The sequence below is a fragment of the Trichechus manatus genome, unplaced genomic scaffold, assembly GCF_000243295.1.
Source record: "Trichechus manatus latirostris isolate Lorelei unplaced genomic scaffold, TriManLat1.0 scaffold00014, whole genome shotgun sequence".
NCBI lineage: Eukaryota > Metazoa > Chordata > Mammalia > Sirenia > Trichechidae > Trichechus > Trichechus manatus.
The window spans coordinates 18,528,257-18,537,553 of NW_004443950.1; the positions used below are offsets into that span (position 1 = coordinate 18,528,257).

The following is a 9,297-nucleotide window of genomic DNA, read 5'->3' on the forward strand; positions in this document are numbered from 1 at the left end:
CCTTTAAAATGCTATGGGAGGTGGGCTTTTCATTCTGGAAATAGAAAAATATCTTTTTTTTTCGACTAAAAGAGTTGACAATTTTATTCTCACATGTCACAATACAAACAAAAATTTCCTTTTTTTTTTTTTTTGGTGCCTCCACTCTCCTCCAAAACGATTCTCTCTTTGATAGAAAGGAAGAGTAAGTCTTCCTTTCTGTTAGAAAATACCCAGAGTCACAGCACCATTATCTCCTTGCGAAGCAGTACAAGTAATACAAAACTGATACAAAGAGGCTGCCTCTGTCCTCATCTGTCTGGTCAGGTCATTCTTGGCTGAGTAGGCACTATCATGGGAAAGGCTGGATGCCTCATTATTGGGGCCCAAGCATCATTGATATGTGGCCTCCCATGGGTGGCCTCATTCCAGGAGCAGGTCCCACTGGCATCATCCCAGGAGGAGGACGGCCCATCATTGGATTATGGGAGGGCCCCTCACATGGGGTGCTGGTATCATTACCATGGGAAGGAAGACCTGGGAGACTGAGGGGAGGTGGGATCACCACCCCTGCTGGAGGAGGAGCAGAGAATGGAGTAGGAGGTATATTTCCTTGTTGAAATGCACTGTTATTTTGTCAACCAGGCTCTGAGCCTGCTCTTCCATCCATTTCTGATAGTAGTCATTCACATTCTATCTGTGTTTCCTACCACTGTAGTGTGTCTTTCTCACAGATGGAGAGTCATGGGTGAGGTATGTATCAAAGCAGTCACAGTAAAACTTGAGCATGTTGCTCGGCTGGCCATTAGCTGCTCTGTTCCTGGAAAAAATATCTTTTTTTTCCTCTAAATTTTATTTATTTTGTTGTTGTTGTTGTTGGGAATATATACAGCAAAACATACAGCAATTCAACAGTTTCTACATGTACAGTTTAGTGACATTGATTACATTCTTCGAGTTGTGCAACCATTTTCATCCTTTTCTGAGTTGTTCTTCCCTCATTAACGTAAACTCACTGCTCCCTAAGGTTCCTATCTAATCTTTCGAGTTGCTGTTGTTAATTTGATTCCATATAGATAGTTCTTAAAAGAGCATAATACTCAAGGCAGACCTTTTTGCTAGTTAAGCTAAACTATTGTTTGGTTTTAAGATGACTTCAGGGGATATTTTTGGTTTAAGATTTAAAGATTATCTCAGGGCAACAGTTTCAGGGGTTCATCCACCCTTCATGGCTCCAGAAATTCTAGAATTGATAAGAATTTTAAATTCTGTTTTGCATTTTCCCCCTTTTGATCAGGATTCTTCTATGGAATCTTTGATCAAAATGTTCAGTAATGGTAGCCAGGCACCATCCAGTTCTTCTGGTCTCATGGCAAAGGAGGCAGTTGTTCATGGAGGCAGTTAACCACACATTCCATATCCTCCTCCTATCCCTGCCTCTCCTTCTTCCTCTGTTGCTCCAGGTGAATACAGACTAATTGCTGTGCCTTGGATGACCACTTGCAAGCCTTTAAAACCCCAGGCACTACATAATGAACTAAGAGGTAGAACATAAGCACTAAACATATTATTAGGCCAATTAACTGGGACGTCCCATGAAACAGTGACCATAAACCTCCAAACCAAGGGACCAAATCCCACGAGGTGTTTGGTTATACATAAGGAGCTTCAGCAGCTACTCTTTTTTTTTTTGGTCATTGCTGTAAATATATTTATCACACAACTGTTGCCAATTCAACTTTTTACAGGTGTACAACTTATTGACAGCAATTACAATAATTGGCTGTGCAACCCTACCCTTGATCAATGCAATTTTTCCATCACTGAAACCAAAACTTGGTGTTCCATGAGCAATAACTCCCCCTTTCCCCATCCCTCTCACCCATTGTAACCACTAATAAACTTTGGTCTCTATACATTTGCCTTTTCTTATCTTTTTATATAAGTGGGGTCATACAATATTTGTCCTTTTGTGATTGACTTATTTCACTCAGCATAATGTCTTCCAGCTTCATCCGTACTGTAACATGTATCAAGACTTCATTTCTCCTACTGGCTGAGTAGTATTCTGTTGTATGCATGTACCACATTTTGTTTATCCATTCTTCTGTTGATGGGCATTTAGGTTGTTTCCACCTTTTGACTATTGTGAATAGTGCTGCAATGAATATTGGTGTACAAGTCTCTTTTTGAGTCTCTGCTTTCAAGTCTTTTGGGTATATACCTAGGAGTGGAATTGCTGGGTCATATGGTAGTTCTGGAGCCCTGGTGGCACAGTGGTTGAAGCACTCAGCTGCTAACCAAAAGGTTGGTGGTTTGAACCCACCAGTTGCTCCGCAGGAGAAAGATGTGGCAGTCTGCTTCCGTCAAGATTTAAAGCCTTGGAAACTGTTTGGCCCAGTTCTACTCTGTCCTACAGGGTCATTATGAGTCGGAATCAACTTGACATCAATGGGTTTGGTTTTGAGTTTTGTTATGGTAGTTCAATTTTTAGTTTTTTGAGAAACTGCCATACTGTTTTCCACAACGGCCGTACCATTTTATATTCCCACCAGCAATGGATAAAGGTTCCAATTTCCCCACATCCTAGCCAATATTTTCTTTCTTTCTTCTTCTTTTTAATGTTAGCCATCCTAAACCAAAAAAACTCCACTGCCATTGAGTTGATTCTGACTCAGCGACCCTGTAGGTCAGAGTAGAACTGCCCCATGGGACTTCCGAGGCTGTAATCTTTACGGAAGCAGACTGACACATCTTTCTCCCTCGGAGCCCCTGGTGGGTTCGAACCATGACGTTTTGGTTAGCAGCCCAGCGCTTAACCACTGCGCTGCCAGGGTTCCTTTAGCCATCCTTGTTGTTGTTAGGTGCTGTCGAGTTGGTTCCTAATCATAGCGACCCTATGTACTACAGGACAAAACACTGCCCAGTCCTGCGCCATCCTCACAATCATTGTTATGCTTGAGCCCATTGTTGCAGCCACTATGTCATTCCATCTAATTGAGGGTCTTCCTTTTTTTCAATGACCCTCTACCAAGCATGATGTCCTCCCCTAGGGACAGGTCTCTCTTGATAATATGTCCAAAGTATGTGAGACGACGTCTCACCATCCCTGCTTCTAAGGAGCATTCTGGCTGTACTGCTTCCAAGGCAGATTTGTTCGTTCTTTTGGCAGTCTATGGTATATTCAGTATTCTTCACCAACACCGTAATTCAAAGGCGTCAATTCTTCTTCGGTCTCCTTATTCATTGCCCAGCTTTCACATGCATATGAGGAGATTGAAAAAACATGGCTTGGGTCAGGTGCACCTTGGTCTTCAAGGTGACATCTTTGCTTTTTAACTCTTTAAAGAGGTCTTTTGCAGCAGATGTACCCAATGCAATGCATAGTTTGATTAGCCATCCCAGTGGGAGTGAAATGGTTTCTCATTGTGGTTTTGATTTGCATCTCTCTGACAGCTAGTGATTATGAGCATCTTTTCATGGGTTTGCTAGCCAATCGAATGTCCTCTTTGGTGAAATGTCTATTCAAGTCTCTCGCCCATTTTATGATTGAGTTATTTGTCTTTTTTTGTTGTCAAAGTTTTATATATATTTGAGTTATTAGATTCTTGTCAGATATATGGTTTCTGAAGATATTCTCCAGTCAGTCACTTGTCTTTTCACTTTTTTGGTAGTCTACTGATGAACAAAAGTTTTTAATTTTTATGAGGTCCCGTTTATTTATTTGTCTTTTGCTGTTTGTGCTTTCGTTATTATATAATGAGTTGTTGAAAGATAGGCCTGACAGTGTTGCCCCTGCTTGTTCTTAGAATTTTATGGCTTCAGTTTGCACATTTAGGTCCTTAATCCATTTTGAATTTGGTTTCGTGTATGGTGTGAGGCATGGATCTGCTTTCATTTTTCCGCATGTGGAAATACAATTCTTCTAGCACTATTTATTGAAGAGACTCTTCTTTCCCCACTGAATGGACTTAGTACCCTTGTGAAAAATCAGTTGACCATAGATATGTGGGCTTATTTCTAGACTTTCAATTCTATTCCATTGATCTATGTGCCTGTTGATATACCAGTATCAGGCTGTTTTAATTACTGTAGCTGTATAGTATGTTTTAAAATCAGGAAGTGTGAATCCTCCTACTTTGTTCTTCTCTTTCAACATTATTTTAACTATTTGGGGCCTCTTGCCATTCCATATAAAGTTGAAGATTGAGTTTTCTATTTCTATAAAGAAGGCTGTTGGAGTTTTGATCGGGATTGTGTTGAATCTATAGATCGCTCTGGGTAGTATTGACATCTTAACAATATTAAGTCTTCCAATCCATGAACATGAACATCTTTCCATTTATTAATGTCTTCTTTAATCTTTTTCAGCAGTGTTTTATAGTTTTCATTGTATAAGTCCTTCATATCCCGGGTTAGATTTGTTCTTAGGTATTTTATTCTCTTAGATGCTATTGTAAATGGAATTTTTTCCCTAATTTCCCTTTCAGATTTCTCATTGCTGATGTATAGAAACCCAAATGATTTTTGTTTGTTAACCTTGTACCCTGAAACTTTGGTAAATTTCTCTATTAACTCTAGAAGTTTTCTTCTAGACTCTTTGGGATTTTCTATATATAGACTCATAGCATGCATGAATAGAGATAATTTTACTTCTTCTTTTAAGAAGCTTGGCTGCTAACCAAAAAAAAAAAAAAGAAATGTTGGCAGTTCGAATCCACCAGCCACTCCTTGGAAACTCTATGGGGCAGTTCTACTCTGTCCTATAGGGTCACTATGAGTCAGAATCCATTCAATGGCAACGGGTTTTGTTAGTTTTTGTATATGGATACCTTTTATTTCTTTCTCTTATCTTATTGATCTGGCAAGGACTTCTAGTACAATATTGAATAGAAGTGAGAGCGGGCACCCTTATCTTGGTCCTGATTTTGAGGTGAAAGCTCTGTCTTTCTCCATTAAATATAGCTGGAAAAATATCTTATATTGGACCCACGCACCTATTAATAACAATGATTAACTCTGGCCAAAAAAACTCTGGACAAGTTAATCCTCCCGCCCCCGCCTCCCCCCCCCCCAAAAAAAAACCCAACTATACACACACACACAAAACCCTACTGTTTGAAAGCACTGGAGAGCAACCTAAAGCAGGCAGGAATTGAAGGGAACATGAGTCTTTTAAGAAGAGAAGAAGAAAACTGAGTTAGCTCCAATTCATCAGGCTTTTCCTCTGAGGGCACTTCTAGTTCTCAGCAGCACACGGGGGACTAGAGTTCTAAGGGAATGTGATGGTCTTACAAGCTGAAGACACAGAGGTTAGATTTCAGGGCTTCCAAAACAGCTGGAAATTGAGAGGGGGGCATCCCAGAAAGGGGAGAGTCATACGGAGATACTACAAAATCTGCATATAATGTCCCCTCAAATTCCTGGCTGACTTCTAAAGGGTGTCAGCTCAAGACTGTAGGGAACCCAGCTGAAAGTTTTAGGGAGGATCAGAAATTTCAGTACTAGCATGAAGCTCAAGTTCTGCCAAGTAGAAGGGGCTTGATGAACTTCTAAACTTTCTGCTGAAACCAGAAAGGGCCATGCCTTATAAGTAAGGCCAAGGTGAAGAGTTACCAAAAAAAAAAAAAAAAATTCATGGGTAGACTTAATAGTAGGCTGGAACTGCAGAATACAGGATCAGTCAACTTGAAGACAGGTCAATAGAAATTATTCAAATTCATTGGGAGAAATGATTAAAAATGGTGAACAGAGTCTCATTTACCTGTGGAACTGAGGAACCTCTAAATGACAGATTGTGGAAGTTTTAGGGAATTCAGTTTTTTCCTAGAGAAGAACAATATCAAGAGAGAAATAATGAGATACAAAAAATATTTGAAAGACCAGTGGCCAAAAATTCCCCAAATTTGGTGAGATACATCAACCCTCAAGTCCAAGAATCAAAAGAGAAACTATAGCAGAGCTTCATAGCACTCTTGTATTTTCTTTTCTGAAGTGTATATGCACCCTAGTGGCAATATGGTGCGTGCCTCAGGATGATGGACATGGGGAAAGCCCACACAGGCCTGCCCTGGAAATGGACTTGGGGCTGTTTGGGCATAGAATTCTGGGGTTCTTGGTACCTGGGACATTGATTAGAACAAAGGTCAGCAATCTATGACTCACAGGCCAAATCCAGGCCCTCTGTTTTTGTAAATAAAGTTTTATTGGAACACAGTCAGTCTCATTCACGTATGTATTGTCTATGGCTGTTTTCAGAGCCCTGGTGGCACAGTGGTTAAGAGCTTGACAGTTAACCAGAAGGTGAGCAGTTCAAATCCACCAGCTGCTTCTTGGAAACCCTATGGCACAGTTCTACTCTGTCCGATAGGGTTGCTATGAGTTGGAATCGACTCGGTGGCAATCGGTTTGGTTTTTTTGGTATGGCTGCTTTCATGCCACAAGGGCAGCATTCAGTAGTTGCAAAGATACCATATGGCCTGCAATGCCTAAAATATTACTCTCTGAACTTTCCCAAAATATTTGCTGACCCCTGGCCTAGAAGGTGGCAGGTAGGTAGGCTCCCATGGGCTTGCCCCCTTGGCTCCACACTTGAGGGATGTGGCCAGTGTGGAGTTCCCTAAAGTGTGGGGCCCCAAACCTGAGTTTGACTATGAGGAAACATCAGACAAATCCAAACTGAGGGATGTCATACCATGAAAGGCAAACAAACAAACTAAAGAACTGTCAGATTAAAGAAGGCTGAAGAGACATGACAGCTACAAGGAATGAGACAACTTAAAGACTGAATCTGGGACCAGAAAAAAAAAGTGCTATAAAGAACGGTACTGGGAAAACTGATGAAATTTTAATAGGTCTGTAAATTAGATAATAGCATTGTATTAATGTTAACTTCCAATTTTGATAATTATACTGTGATTATGTAAATGAATGTCTTGTTTTTAAGAAATACACAATAAAGTATTTAGTGGTAAAGGGATATTACTCTTTTTTGTTTTTTTCAATTGAGGTCAAAATATACATACCAAAACATTTGCCAACACAACTTCCACATTTACAGCTCAATGGCACTGATTACATTTTTTATGTTTTGTAACCATTATCACTATCCTTTTCCAAATTATTCCACTGCCATTAACACAAATACTCCCCAAACAAAAACTCCCCTTTTTTTTCCCTCACTCCTGATCCTGGTAACTATTAATATTCTTTGGTTTCTATATATTTGCTTATTTCATATAAGTGAGATCATACAGTATTTGTTCTTTTGCAAAGGACTTATTTCACTCAGCATGTTTTCAAGGTTCAGCCGTGTTGTGGCATGCATCAGAACTTCCTTTCTCTTTCCAGCTGCATAATATTCCATTGTATGTAAATACTGTGTTTTGTTTATCCATTCATCTGTTGTTAGACATTTTGTTGTTTCTGCCTTTTGGCTATTGTGAAAAGGGCTTCAGTGAATATTGGTGTACACGTTTCTGTTTGTGTTCCTGCCTTCACTTCTTTGGGGTATATACCTAGGATTGGGATTGCTAAGTCATATGGCAATTCTGTGTTCAACTTTTTGAGGAACCACCAGACTTTTCCACAGTGGCTGCACCATTTTACATTCCCACCAACAGCGGATGATGGTTCCAGTTCCTCCACAACCTTGCCAACACTTTTTTTTTTTTTTTTGCCATTCCAGTGGGGGTGAGGTGATACCTCATTATGATTTTTATTTGCATCTCCCTAATGGCATCTTTTCATCTGCTTGTTGACCATATGAATATCCTCTTTGTGAGTGTTTGTTCAAGTCCTTTGCCCATTTTCTGATTGGGTTCTTTGTCTTTTTGTTTTATATGTATTTTGGCCCTTATCAGATATATGGTTCCCCAAAATTTTCTCCGAATTTGTAGGTTGTCTTTTCGCTTTATTGATAAAGTCCTTTGATGTACAAAAGTATTTAATTTTTGTGGGGTTCCATCTATTTTGTCTTTTGCTGTTTGTGCTGTTGTTATCATATCTGATAATCTAATGTTAAATACTAGGTCCCAAAGGCTCGCCTCTACATTTTCATCTAAGAATTTTTTGGTTTTAGTTTTCACATTTAGGTCCTTGATCCATTTTGAATTGGTGTTTGTGTATGATGTGAGACATGGATCCTGATTCATTCTTCTGTATGCAGAAATCCAGTTTTGCCAACAACATTTATTGAAGAGCCTCTTCCTTCCGCATTGAATGGACTTAGTACTCTTGTTAAAAATTAGTTGACTATAGAGGTATGGATTTATTTCTGGACTCTCAATTCTATCCCATTGGTCTATATATCTATTATACCAGTGCCAGGCTGTTTTAATTACTGTAGCTTTGTAGTATGTTTTGAAATCAAGAAGTGTATGTCTTCTTACTTTATTCTTCTTTTTCAAGATTGCTTCAGCTCTTTGGGGTTCCTTGCCATTCCATACAAATTTGAGGATTGGCTTTTTCATTTCTGCAAAGAAGGCTGTTGGAATTTCAATGGGAATTGCATTGAGTTTATAGATTGCTTTGGATAGTATTGACATCTTAACTATATTAAGCCTTCCAATCCATGAGCATGGAATGTCCTTCCATTTATTTAGGTCTTCTTTAATTTCTTTTAGTAATGTTGTCTTATCCCTTTTTCTGTGTACAAGTCTTTCACCTTCCTGGATAAATTTATTCCTAGGTACATTATTCTTTTGGATGCTATTGTAAATGGTTTTCAGCTTGCTCATTGCTGATGTATAAAAACGTGAGTGATTTTTGTGTGTTGACCTTGTACCCTGCCACTTTGCTGAATTCAATTATTAGTTCTAATAGCTTTCTTGTAGAGTCTTTGAGGTTTTCTATGTGTATGATCATGTCATCTGCAAAAAGTGCTAGTTTTATGTCCTCCTTCTAGATTTGGATACCTTTTATTTTTTGTAGCCTAATCACTCTGCAACTTACTCTTTTTAATTTTTTAATATAATTTTATTTATTTTTGTTGTTGTTGAGAATATACACAGCAAAACATACTCCAGTTCAACAGTTTCTACATGTACCATTTAGTGACATTGATTACATTCTTTGAGTTGTGTAACCATTCTCACTTTCCTTTTCTGAGTTGTTCCTCCCTCATTAACATAAATTCACTGCCCCCTAAGTTTCCCCTCTAACCTTTTGAGTTGCTGTTATCAATTTGATCTCATATAGACAGTTCTTAAAAGAGCATTGTGCTCAAGGCAGACCTTTTTTACCAGTTAAGCTAAACTATTGTTTGGCTTTAAGAAGACTTCAGGGAATATTTTTGGTTTAAGTTTTCTGCAACTTACT

General features: G+C 39.0%; 1 pseudogene; it reads right to left on the reverse strand.

Annotated features, from left to right (window-relative positions):
• Positions 1 to 290: 290 nt before the first annotated feature.
• On the reverse strand, positions 291 to 768 carry LOC101343232 (U1 small nuclear ribonucleoprotein C pseudogene; annotated as a pseudogene).
• Between the last annotated feature and the right edge of the window lie 8,529 nt (positions 769 to 9,297).